General features: G+C 26.1%; 1 protein-coding gene and 1 pseudogene across 6 annotated transcripts in view; one reads left to right on the top strand and one right to left on the bottom strand.

The window, feature by feature from the left end:
* SK (small conductance calcium-activated potassium channel) overlaps window positions 1-12,412 on the top strand; it is a 305,985-nt gene that overhangs the window by 59,578 nt on the left and 233,995 nt on the right. The window lies entirely within an intron of this gene.
* On the bottom strand, window positions 705-2,130 carry LOC149058187 (uncharacterized; annotated as a pseudogene).

The following is a 12,412-nucleotide window of genomic DNA, read 5'->3' on the forward strand; positions in this document are numbered from 1 at the left end:
CTTTGTCACATCAATTTTATTGGTTATCTTGATAAAGACTTTTTTATATCGTCAAATGGAGTAACTGTTACAAAATGTAAGGTTATTCTAACACATCTTCGCATTAGTTACAAACAAATCTTCCACGATCACCTAATGAACAAAGATAGACCCTCAGTATGCCAGACTTGTGGTATCTACTCGACTAATTGTCAAATATTTATAGACAGAATTCCGAGCATACTCGAGCATCTGAATTTGAACAAAATTCTCTGGGAATCGGACATTTCGGCATGGCCGTTTCGGCACGGCTATTTCGGCGCGAACACAAATCGGCGCTGGGCATTTCGGCGCGAGGAAATTTCGGCGCCGCAGGTATTAATATGCAATTTAAAAAATACAAAATAAATAATATTACCTATATCATTATTCCAATATTACAATTTTAAAAATACAAATAAATATATTATTCCAATATTACAATTTTAAAAAATACAAATAAATATATTATTCGAATATTACAATCTTAAAAAATACAAATAAATATAATGTTGATAATATAATGTTAGATAAATGAATTAGAAAAAAAAATGAATTAATATAAATAAAATGTTAATAATATAAAATTGAAATTCATTTTAAAGAAATATTATGAGCGATTCCTTTTAAATACTCAATGCAATTTCTTATATTATATTCGCTTACTATTTTATATAATCGGTGATTTAGGTCAGTGTATTTTTTTAATTTTTTAGGGGGACTCCCTCCAGCAGTTAGTTGCGCTATAACAACATCGTGGCCTGTTTGAACCCTTCTCAAGCAATTTACAAATGTCCAAATTGTTGGGCCACACACTCCCATTTCAATATTTAATCTCCTATTTGCTGCCTCAGCATGATTATTTGTCCTATTTTCAGAATTTAAGACTCTATCATATAGATTCCAAATTTCTGGAGGGAAACGCGCGTTTCTTCTTCCCCGACCATTACGGTTAGTTCGACCTATATAATTATCTTCGAACCATTCTAATAAGTCATTTAATTCTTCATCGAGATGTTGAGCCAGTGAATCAACTGCAAAATCAAGGTCTTCTAATCTTACAAAAGCTAATGAAATTATCATTTTAACTGATATAGAAAAATCAGCGTCATTATTGTATCGAGTTGTGAGATTTAATACACCAACTTGTTTTTTAAAATTTTTCGACAAATGAAATAAACACCCATATATTTTAACATCAGAAAATGCTTTTTTTATTGATTTTATGGCCGCTTGTTCGAAATCGCATGAAATTGATTTAGGTTTTAAATTAGGTCTTAAATTTTTTAACATTAAAAACATATGATCATATGTGATTGATTGTTTATCAGGGAGTAAAATGTAAACCATAGGCACGATACTGTGTAAATATTCAGCTAATATTACATAAACTTGACTGAATAATGTAGGTGCAACTTTAAATGTCCCATCCATGTACCAAATTTTTGAATTCTCTAAAATATCTAGGCTCTTAGATCGAGCAAAAATTAATATTCTATTAGGTCCCGGACCACTATCACTTTGTAAAAATATTTCCTCATTACCGTTTGATGGTGAATACATAGTATAAGCGGGTGGGATGTTAAGTGTAGTTAGGTCAGCTAGATTATTTGGAGCCATTTGGATTTCCTGACGTTTTCGGCGAACCGTTTTTTTCAATGATGAATTATTTGGCAAAGTGGCCTTAAAACAAATAACAAAAATATCTTTTTAATTAATTGTGGGTGTGTCGGATTATTAATTATTCAAAATTCATTAATTTTTGAAAAACATCGCTAAACTACATTATTGTTCTTAAATTTAAATATCGGGCCTTGTAAAAATAAAAATATTGTCTGAAATTTGTACTTACTTTAGCTGCTTCGGATAAAGGTCCAACACATTCGTTTATTACAACTGATGTAGGCTCCATTGTTTGAAGTGCGTATGGTCGTTAATTTTTTTTCGAATAATATAATCATTGATTCCTGTATGAATTCGACAATTACAGGAATCTTTATTGCGACACCTCCAAAATCGCATTGTATTATTAAAATTAAATTTATCGAAGACATACATGAAACCGTCTTTCGGTAAAATTTCACGTCCACGATTTGATAGTATATTTGACATCTTAATAAGAAATTTTTATACTGAATATTACTGATCGACTATTCGACTATGACTGACTTACAAACTACAGTTAATACTCTACTCGTCTACGGTCAGACGTCGATTCATCGCTTTATCTTAACTGCTGGTACCTACCTTTATCTTACCTATTTAATCGGTTTTTACGTTACACAATAACAGCTATATTTGACTGGATTGTACTATTGACGATTACGGTTATTTTTCATAATTTTATTTTTTTTTTTAAATATTACGAAAACATTTAAGACTAGGTATAGTTAGGTTAGCCGCGCCGAAATGCCCAGCGCCGATTTGTGTTCGCGCCGAAATAGCCGTGCCGAAACGGCTGTGCCGAAATTTCCTAGATCCAAATTCTCTACAGATATGTCAGAATTCTAAGTATAAAGTTGATATTCACTGATAGCAACAGCCAAATTCATAAAAAAAGCATAAATATAAAATAAATTTTAATATGCCATAGGTATAAACAATCATTTTTATTAAAATTTTTTTTTTTAATCATGAAGTCATATGTACATATCTTATCAATTAAGTACATAACTTATAATGTTTGTGACTGATTCTTAATGGCCTATTATGATATGGGTTAATAAATGTATAATATTAAAGAGCGAAAATCACCATTTAGCGATTGTAACTATAGATTTCATGTAAAAGTAAAACGAACGTTCAAGAAACTAGTCCCTAGGTAGTAGATTCAACTGAAAATAATATATAGGATAATAAGGTTTTAAAAAATATGGTGGTCGTGCCTGTGCACTTAAACTGTTTATTACGTGATGAAAACATGTCAGAAAATTGTATATATATTTTGTTACAATATATGGTATGATTTTTCTTTTCATGTAAAATTATATTTTGATATTGAATATTAAATTATTAAAAAAAGTTATCACTTTCGTTTTATCGTTACTATAATGTTTATAAATCAATAATTATATAATGTTACTTAACATACAACTAGTATATACATAAAAGTAATAAATGTACGTTTCAAAGTTTATTTGTAAGTTTTTTTCTGGAATATGATTATAATAAGAGACTCATACGAAATATTCATTTTGCCATTTTAGATAAAGTTGATGAATGATTAGCTTGAAATAAGTATTTATATATATATACAAAGTGTGCACTAATGTACTTATTACATGTTAGGTGAAATTCGATTCAGAGTCTAATATTTATTTGGTGGATATTAACATACCTACATTTTATTAACTTCAATGATAATTATGTATATATGCAATTATACAATGACCAAAAATATTTATTTTTTCTAATGTATGAACAAAAAGAATAATTGATGTATTTTAAGTAAAAAGTTGTTTTATTTAGTATAAAACACGCCTTTACACTAATAATTAGAAATTATAATGTAAACATCTTTGATACTGAAAACTTGTGAAAATAAAGACAGTTTCATTAAAATTGATGACACATATTAAATAAACAATATTAATTGAATATTTTCACTCGAAAACATAATTTTGTCTTAAAATACATCACGATGACCTATATATTTTAGACTGTTTTTTAATCATTTATTTAAAATAATGAAAGGAAACATCGAATGAAATTAATAAATTTGTACAGAAATCGGTAAAAAAATCGTTATCATTGATTTATAAAATATGTGAACTAAAAACAGGTTAAAAGTAATTCTCTGTATTGCAACATATAAAAACCAAAAACATAGAAAAACTGGTGCTTGATAAAAAAAAACCTGTTATACTGATAATATTGTAAAAATAAAAAATAAAAAATATGTATTATATGTTTTAATTAAAATTAATAAGTTTTGCATATTTTTTACAGAAATTTTTAAATCCATAATAAATATAAAAAACATACTTTACAATTATGAATAATTGTATGATTATTATTGAAAGCAATATTAAACAAAGATATATTAATAATTAAACATGTTTTCTTTCTTATAAGTGAAAGTACCTACATATTATATATCTGATATATTTTTTTTGTAATATGTACTTACATATTAAATCCATTGTCAAAACAACCATAGTTTATGATATGTTATTATTTATATATTTTTAGGTTTATTAAGTATTTTTATAAACTACGATGAAAACATTTGGTTTTGTAAACATAACTTATAGTTCAGACATGAAAACACAAATACTTTGATTTACCTTTACGGGTAAACGTTGGAGTTGACGCAAGCAATTTAATTCGACGATGACGTTTATTTAGTAAACAATAATATAGTTTAATATTTAATTGAGAAAATATCTATTAAACCATATTGAAATGACTTATACAGTATGGTGATATAAAAAAATAAAAACAATACAAATATAAATATAAAAACTCATATTATAATTATTTCACAATGATTTTCTTAAAAAATATGCTTTTACGTTAGAGTGAATAGAAATATTCACTTAATGGAATGTGAAAGATGAAAGCAGTTTTATTTGTAACTTAGTTTAAATTAAATTCCAAGAGAAACAGAAAGCAATGATTTGAAAATAGTTAATGACATTTTATATCAAATGATCAATGTCACAGCAATTTCGATTTAACAGAGTGTAACAAAACATACCACGTTAATGCTGTGAAAATCTATCGCATTCAATAAACTATGAAATTCTTTTGTATATAAACATATCGTACTTAGCGAGAAACTATGCTATTAAGTATCAAAAAGTATTTTATTTAAAAATAACTTTATTGTAAAATTTAAAAGAAAATCAAACATCAGTCTTTTTTACCATCAGCGGCGTTACTGAATGAATGTGTTAATTATATTTTTAATTGAAAAAAAATTATGTACTGTAAATATGTAAGATACATATTCGTAAAAATTAATTTATATAATTAACAAATATTTTAAATTATTCTAATAATCACACTATATGATCAAAGAAATACATATGTGATATTGTGATAATGTGATATGCTTATAAAATATATACACGGGCTGATCCATTAAGTAATACTCACTCTCATTTTAACTTTCTATAATACATTTACTGACATTTTTGTTTTTGAAATTTTAAACTACACTAAAAGGCCAGATTTTTAGATACTTAAAGTTTTGTATAATCTAAAGCGTATCTTGTAACGATATAAACTTTTTTTCTTTAAATGACAGTCATTTTTTCCAATGAATTAATCAGGTTTTAAATTAAACTGTTTTATGTATCTAAATTGAAATATGATCGACCATTTTTTTGAATTATTAAACCATTTTCTCTAAGAGTCAAATTTAATATAAGAAGACTATGATTATTTGAAAACTATAGTTATTTTAACAGTATTTTTTTTTTGAAGGTTAAGCTATAAATTCAATATTGTAAAACCAGTATTAAGGATTATTATCACAGGTTTTATTTTAGGTACATAAATATTGTATCTAAGATTCTACTTGTTTACATTATTAATTACTGACAAAAATATTTTCAAAAATACTATCTGCTAAAAAATGTACAGCAATAAAAAGAGGCACTTAAAAAATATTAATTTTACATCGAAACAATAATATAACGTATAGTCTACAATGTGAGCCGACAGGATTTTACTATATTTATTTACACCATTCTGTATATATCTAACTCTAACTGTTATAAGATTAACATAATAGTAGTTTTTTCCCTCATATAAATGCTAAAAAAATTATCTTAGCACCGGAAAAACTTTAAGTACCTATCTATAAACCACAATCCAAAAGCAACATCTACTATAACCAATAAAGCAGTAACAATTATTGTGATTATCTAGAGCTAGTATGCTAGCATTTCCATCTTTTCTATCTCAGCTCTATATTTAGTCACAAAATCTACTCTAAAAGTCATATCACATTACAGTATCGCCTTGTAACGCGCCAACAGTATTTTAGCTGTCAAAATAATAACAATAATTCCCCAACTGCAGGTAGAACTAACCCTATTACACATAACCTAGTTATTTTATTTAACATGATGGGTGGAAACTCAATTAAAATATAATACAGTATTTGGTACTTAAGTTTTCCATAAATATACATATGCATATTATACATATGAATTATATAATACACAACGTAAGACAAAGATAAAAACAAAATCAAATTTATAATTAGGTCAAAGTTACATAATAAATTAAATTAGGAGATAAGGGTGTCTAGTTTTTCCTGCATTTTACAGCGAGTGAGAAGTTTATTATATTATATAACACATAATTGGCATACATATTCTGGGCAAAAAAAATAAATTCATGGGAAATAGTAACACTATTAAATTGTATTGTATAAATGAATTATATATTTTAGATTCTAAGCGGAGCGATTAATATATTGATTTTACCATGATGTGTGTGTGTTTTTTTTTTTGTCTGTCATCACGTTTAGGGTCAGTAAAAGTGCTTCGATTTTTGACTTCAGTACCTCGTTTGATCAGAAAGTGAATCTAGTTGGTACTTTGGGGGGTCAAAAGTGAAAAATTCTTAATACTTTTCTAAATAATCGAACAAAACAAACTAAAAATTAAGGGAAAAACCGGGAAATTTTACGCACCCTTATTTTTCGACAAAATGGATTTTGGTTTTTGATGTAACTTAAAACAAATGACCATTGATACATGCAATTTTAACCAAATGTTTATATAAGTATACGTCATATTCTATCCACCATGCAATTTTCAAAAAATGTCGACTTAAGTTGAATTATTTATTGGCATATGCAAATTTCGAACATTATTAGTTTTTTTTAAATTAATATCGATTAAAATTTATTTTTTGGGTAGAAAATATTGAAAATTTAATACAAGGCTCTTAACATATTGTTACAATAGCAGTTGAAAAATAAAATAAATTCATATTCACAATTTTTTTTTATAAGCATTCAAATTTTGAATTTTGACAAAATACGTAAACATCACAAAAATTCGCAAATTGTTTTAAGCTAGAAATTCATAAAAATATTTTCTTTTTAAATCTAAGATTTGAAAATTTAAAACAAGATTCCTTAAAAGTTTTTCAATCTTAATCACAAATAAAAAGTCCACCGGAAATTCAAATTAAATTTTTATGAACGTTTGAAATTTAAATTTTTACAACATTGGATTTTCACTTTTAGCGATTTTCTTATATTGGTGTTAATCTAAAACAAATGACCGCAGATACTTGAAATTTTCACTGAATGTTTATATAAGCATTTCATATATTTGATAAAATTTTCAAAATACTTAGATTTGTTTTGAGCTGTTTACCGACATTTTAATTTTTCAACTTTTTTAGTTTTTTTTTTCTATAAATATCGATAAAAATGTATTTGTTCGGTAGAAAAGCTTGAAAATTTAATACAAGGCTTCTAACACATTATAACAATATCAGTTGAAAATTATTAAAAACACATAGTCACAATTTTTTTTTACAAGCATCAAAATTTTAATTTTGACAACATACGTAAAAATCACGCAAATTTGCAAATTATTTTAAACTAGAAATTCATGAAAAATTTTAATAATCTATAATATATCCTAGACAGATAAACTTTCTCCGCTCGGAATCGTTTTTCGTATACAATGATATAATATCTTGGATTCAAATTTAATTCCATCTATTACAGTAACCCACTTGTAACCTACTGTACAGCGGAGCGACATCCACGACTTACCCGCATTTTTTAATTTGGATATTATTTTAATCAATTTAATTGTTTAACATTTAACATTATTACATATCATATATATTTTTTTAAACACGTAGTTTATTTATTTATATGAGATTTATATCAATAACCTAAACCCCAATACACTTTTGAATTATATCATACGATTTTTCCACAAAGGAAAAGTGTTCAAATAACGAAATCGTAAACTATTAAGCCGAGTTTGCACCTAGGTACATAACAAAATAATGTTTATAAAAAAAGTTACTTCAACCAACCTATCATTTTTTTTTATCATTATTATTATTATTCGCATTATATATAGAGAATACTTTGAGATAACATACAGTGTACACCCAAACTCATAACTTAAAATTTAGTTATGCGTATATCAGTAACTCGGTGTGTTTATTATATAATGTACGAGTATACGTAAATTAAACATATTATGTATACTGTGATGGGTAGGCTGGTCAAACATTTACCTTCGTGACCATAATATTTAAAATTAAACTTTCTATTTTTTTGCCATAGAACAAAAATTATGTAGAATATATATTCTATGTGATTATATTTTAATATTATTAATTGTCATTTCACATTTGTATTAATTTATTTTTATATTGTATACAGCCAATGTTGTCACCTTAATGGACTTTACTATGCATTTTTATACATATATTATGTACGAGTAGGTATAGTAGTAAGTGCTTAAAAATAAATAGCTATTATAGCTTGACACTTTTCAATAATCCGGTAAAATAGTATAAACAGTATTGTAGACACAGTGAAATATCGAAATCAATATATTAAAAGCAACATTTTAAAATATTAGATAATAATATTATGGTTCTATAAGTTTTAATCCATGTACAAGAGGTGGTGGAAACCGGAAGGTGTGAGTCAGTATGTATTTACTAGGTAAATATTAAATGTATTACATTTAAATTAAAATGTTCATGAAAATTAAAACCCTAGTAATTTATATAATATAATATTATAAAAACTAAAAATGTTCCATGATAAATTTAACATATTTATATATATTTTTTAAGCATAAAGCATTAGACCATTAATAGTTTGAGTGCTGTGAACTTATTAGGCTCCTACCTACGTACTCTTCTGGCGATTGTATTAAATTGGATGGATTAAATTTAATTAATCCAATTTATATGATTATGATGATAATCTGAATATTGTAATGATATTTTTAATTATACTTTTTATGTACTGCATCAGGTTCCCTAATTATTTTAATTTTCCACACTTACAATGGCTCTGTTGATAACAATGATTTTTTAGTAATAATAGTACTACTTCTTTCTATCTGTAATATTTATTTTAACAAATTCAAAAAAAATGTCACTATCCGTGAAACAATTCATGATTGGGTATATTATTTATTTTATGTTTCATTAAACACAATTGTCTGATTAAATTACGGTTGAGGATATATTTAAGAACAGTACTTATGTACAGGTAAGATAGTACCTACACGGTAAAGGGTTATAGTATATTGTTCAGTTGAAGTATGATAAGTAATCACTCTATACGCATATCAGCTCCCGATCACCCAACTCATCAAGGTCCATCGGTTCACATGGTTGGAAACTCAGCCCATAAGCCTTCCAGAGTGAATATAATCCACCGAGTAGGGAGTTGGGTGAGTATTATAGACATAAGCTAACATAACGAATGACCTATCGTGGTTTGAAGAGTAGTATTTCCATATAACCATGATCGCCATACTTCATCATACGTTACGTTAAATTTGATTATATATTTTATTCGCCAAATAATTCAATGTTTTCAGTTTCTGATTATAGTCATATCAAATATCTACTAAACAAATAATAATTATCAAATATTATTTTTATCATTATTTGTCACTAAAGTTTGACGGATATTGCAGAGATGGCTTAGTTTAAAATACTCATATTTTCTATTTCCACTCAACACATTTCAAGATAGGTAGTTGTAGATAGTACATTATAGTATTTGATTTGATAAGAATTTAAAATCAAATCACATTCGTTAAAAATCGCACTTGCTGACATTCCTTTAAAAGTGTTGGACAAGCTATTTCAGAAAATGTTCTATACATTTAGATCAATAAATAAAATCTTTAAAGTACCAATTACACATTATATAATATTAAAAAATAATAGATAACCTACAAATGATAAAAGTAAAATAATACAATATTTATTGTAAAAAATGAATTACGGTTTTAAATTAATTTACTTTGAATATAAAACACATATTTCTAAGAATCAAATAAAAATAACTGTCATGATTTTCAAAAAAAAAATTTAATAAAACGTACATAAATCGGTATGATAGTATTTAAAATAATTTATTTTTTATTACATCAACACATAATATTATATTTAACACCTTATAAATAGGACTTTTTATTTTATGTATTTTCAGACACATTTACTGACCGATTGTAAAACTAAACTCTGATATACAGTATAATTTGTTACCTCTGTTTCTCATTTTTTTTTTTTTTTTTTATCATTCTCAATCCAATCAGCTGCACGCATTTATTTCGATACCAAAAACAAGAAAAAAAACAATACAAATAAGAAAACAAAAAAGTATATAGGATTAGAACTAAATTTCAGCCGAAAAGAAATTGGAAGAAATACTGTCAGTTTTATTGCTAACCGCCTGACTTTGAAACCGATGAGTTGGGAGAAGATTAATTGTTCTCGTATATTCTACAATCGTCTCAATGCTCCAAAATACAAATAACTCGTTACGCTTGTTTAATCGCGATTCATGCCATAATATATACATGATCAGTTATATTGACGTTTAAGACGAAAATGTATAAGATATTTTGTGCTTAAATTATTCGATTTATACCTATGCAATATAAATAAACGATAATTAAAACTTACCCCTATGATGTACTGTTTTTATATCAAAAACTGCAATATGATTTGTTATGGGTGACAGATTACCTATTGAATTAAAGGACATGAAGTCAGACAACTCCTTGCAATTTTGGTACCTACCGATAAATCAAACCAAATCAGTTCAAAGAACATAAATTACTACAGGAAAATCAATCGAGTCCCGTAAAATTGTTTGATTTTGAACTTGCTTTTTTTATTTGAAAAGAAAAATTTGAATCAGCTTACATTATACCATGATTTATGAAATAAATTTATATAACCTAGATAACTATATCTCAGAATGCATACTCAACAATTTGAGATATTCAGGTGTATAGAGGCTTTTATTTATCTTCTGGAAATAGAGTTTTTAAAATTGTAGTTTATTCAACCTGAATAAAATTTTTATCTTTTAAATTATATTTATTATTTATTGTAAAATACATGTATAAATAGATTATATTTTCACGAGACACGAGTTTTTTTGTGAAGCAAGTTTTTATACTAAAACCACATCAGCTCTAAGAGTCTTAAGAAAATTCTTTCCAATGACTTATTTTAAAATAATTTTATAAGCACGCGATACCAACGTGGGAAAAATAAATGTCGTTATAACTCGACAGCAGCAGTTGTTTATGTGTGGAATATTTTCTACTCTTGGCCGTTTTCTTATCTCCATCTCCATCAGTGGACATGAACATTTCCGTGACCCGTTCTTGAAATATTTACTTTTCATCGTACGCGTATAATTTTCTCATTTAATGTTGACACCTTTGAAAATGTTATCCACACCTCTTGTGTGCTCAAAACCATTTCACCGCGTTAAATTAAGTTTTGGGTTGCTTGTATTTAACTTATCTAGATTGCATGTACATATTTCTAATAGGTACATATACACATAACGTGCACCTATACATGGTCAGCAACACATCAACGCGTGCTATATTTTTAGGGTCTATAACACAGCAAGTAATAATTGTATAATGTTATTATCACCTCCCTCTCCTGTCGGAGTTTACGTAATCACTAGTCTTTACATATAGAATCATTCCAAAAAACCAAAATATTGACAATAATAATATAGACTAAACTATATTTTTATACAAAATTTACATAAACTATTGATATTTTTATCTTTTTACAAGATCATAATAGTCCATAATTTCCATGTTTGTATTAAAATAAAAAAATGCTGTAAAACTATAAATATCTAAAAAGGGATGGTAAACATTAAATAATTTATTTACTTGAATAGATAAAGTTATATCGTATATATTTAAAGAGATTAACTAAATAGTTATAAATTATAATATATTTCAACTATTTCGATTAGTCTACTTCAAAATTATTTTAAAATAATAGGTAAAAGTTATCCTTCTTGATCTTTTGAAATTGGAATTATAAAATGTATATCGCAGTAGAATACAGTGTAGAATACAAAAAATAAATATCTTAATTTTCTTATACTGAGTTCAATAGTGTTCATGTTTAGCAACAATTTCTACCAATATAATAACCATGGTTTTCTTGTAATTTGTATACAGAGTACCTTTAAAGTTCAAAGTAATATTTCAAAAACATTTATTACAAAAATAAAAATAAAAATGTATTACCGGCATGTAAAAAATTACGTCATTAGATGACGTTAGACGTCATCGTTTCAATATTTTATCAAGTAAACCAAATATAGGTACTATATATTTAATTTAAAAATATTAAGTTTTATATCTAATAATAGTAACAA

Source organism: Diuraphis noxia, unplaced genomic scaffold, assembly GCF_037042655.1.
Source record: "Diuraphis noxia isolate RWA-SAM2 unplaced genomic scaffold, SU_Dnox_SAM2 contig0002, whole genome shotgun sequence".
Taxonomy (NCBI): Eukaryota; Metazoa; Arthropoda; class Insecta; order Hemiptera; family Aphididae; genus Diuraphis; species Diuraphis noxia.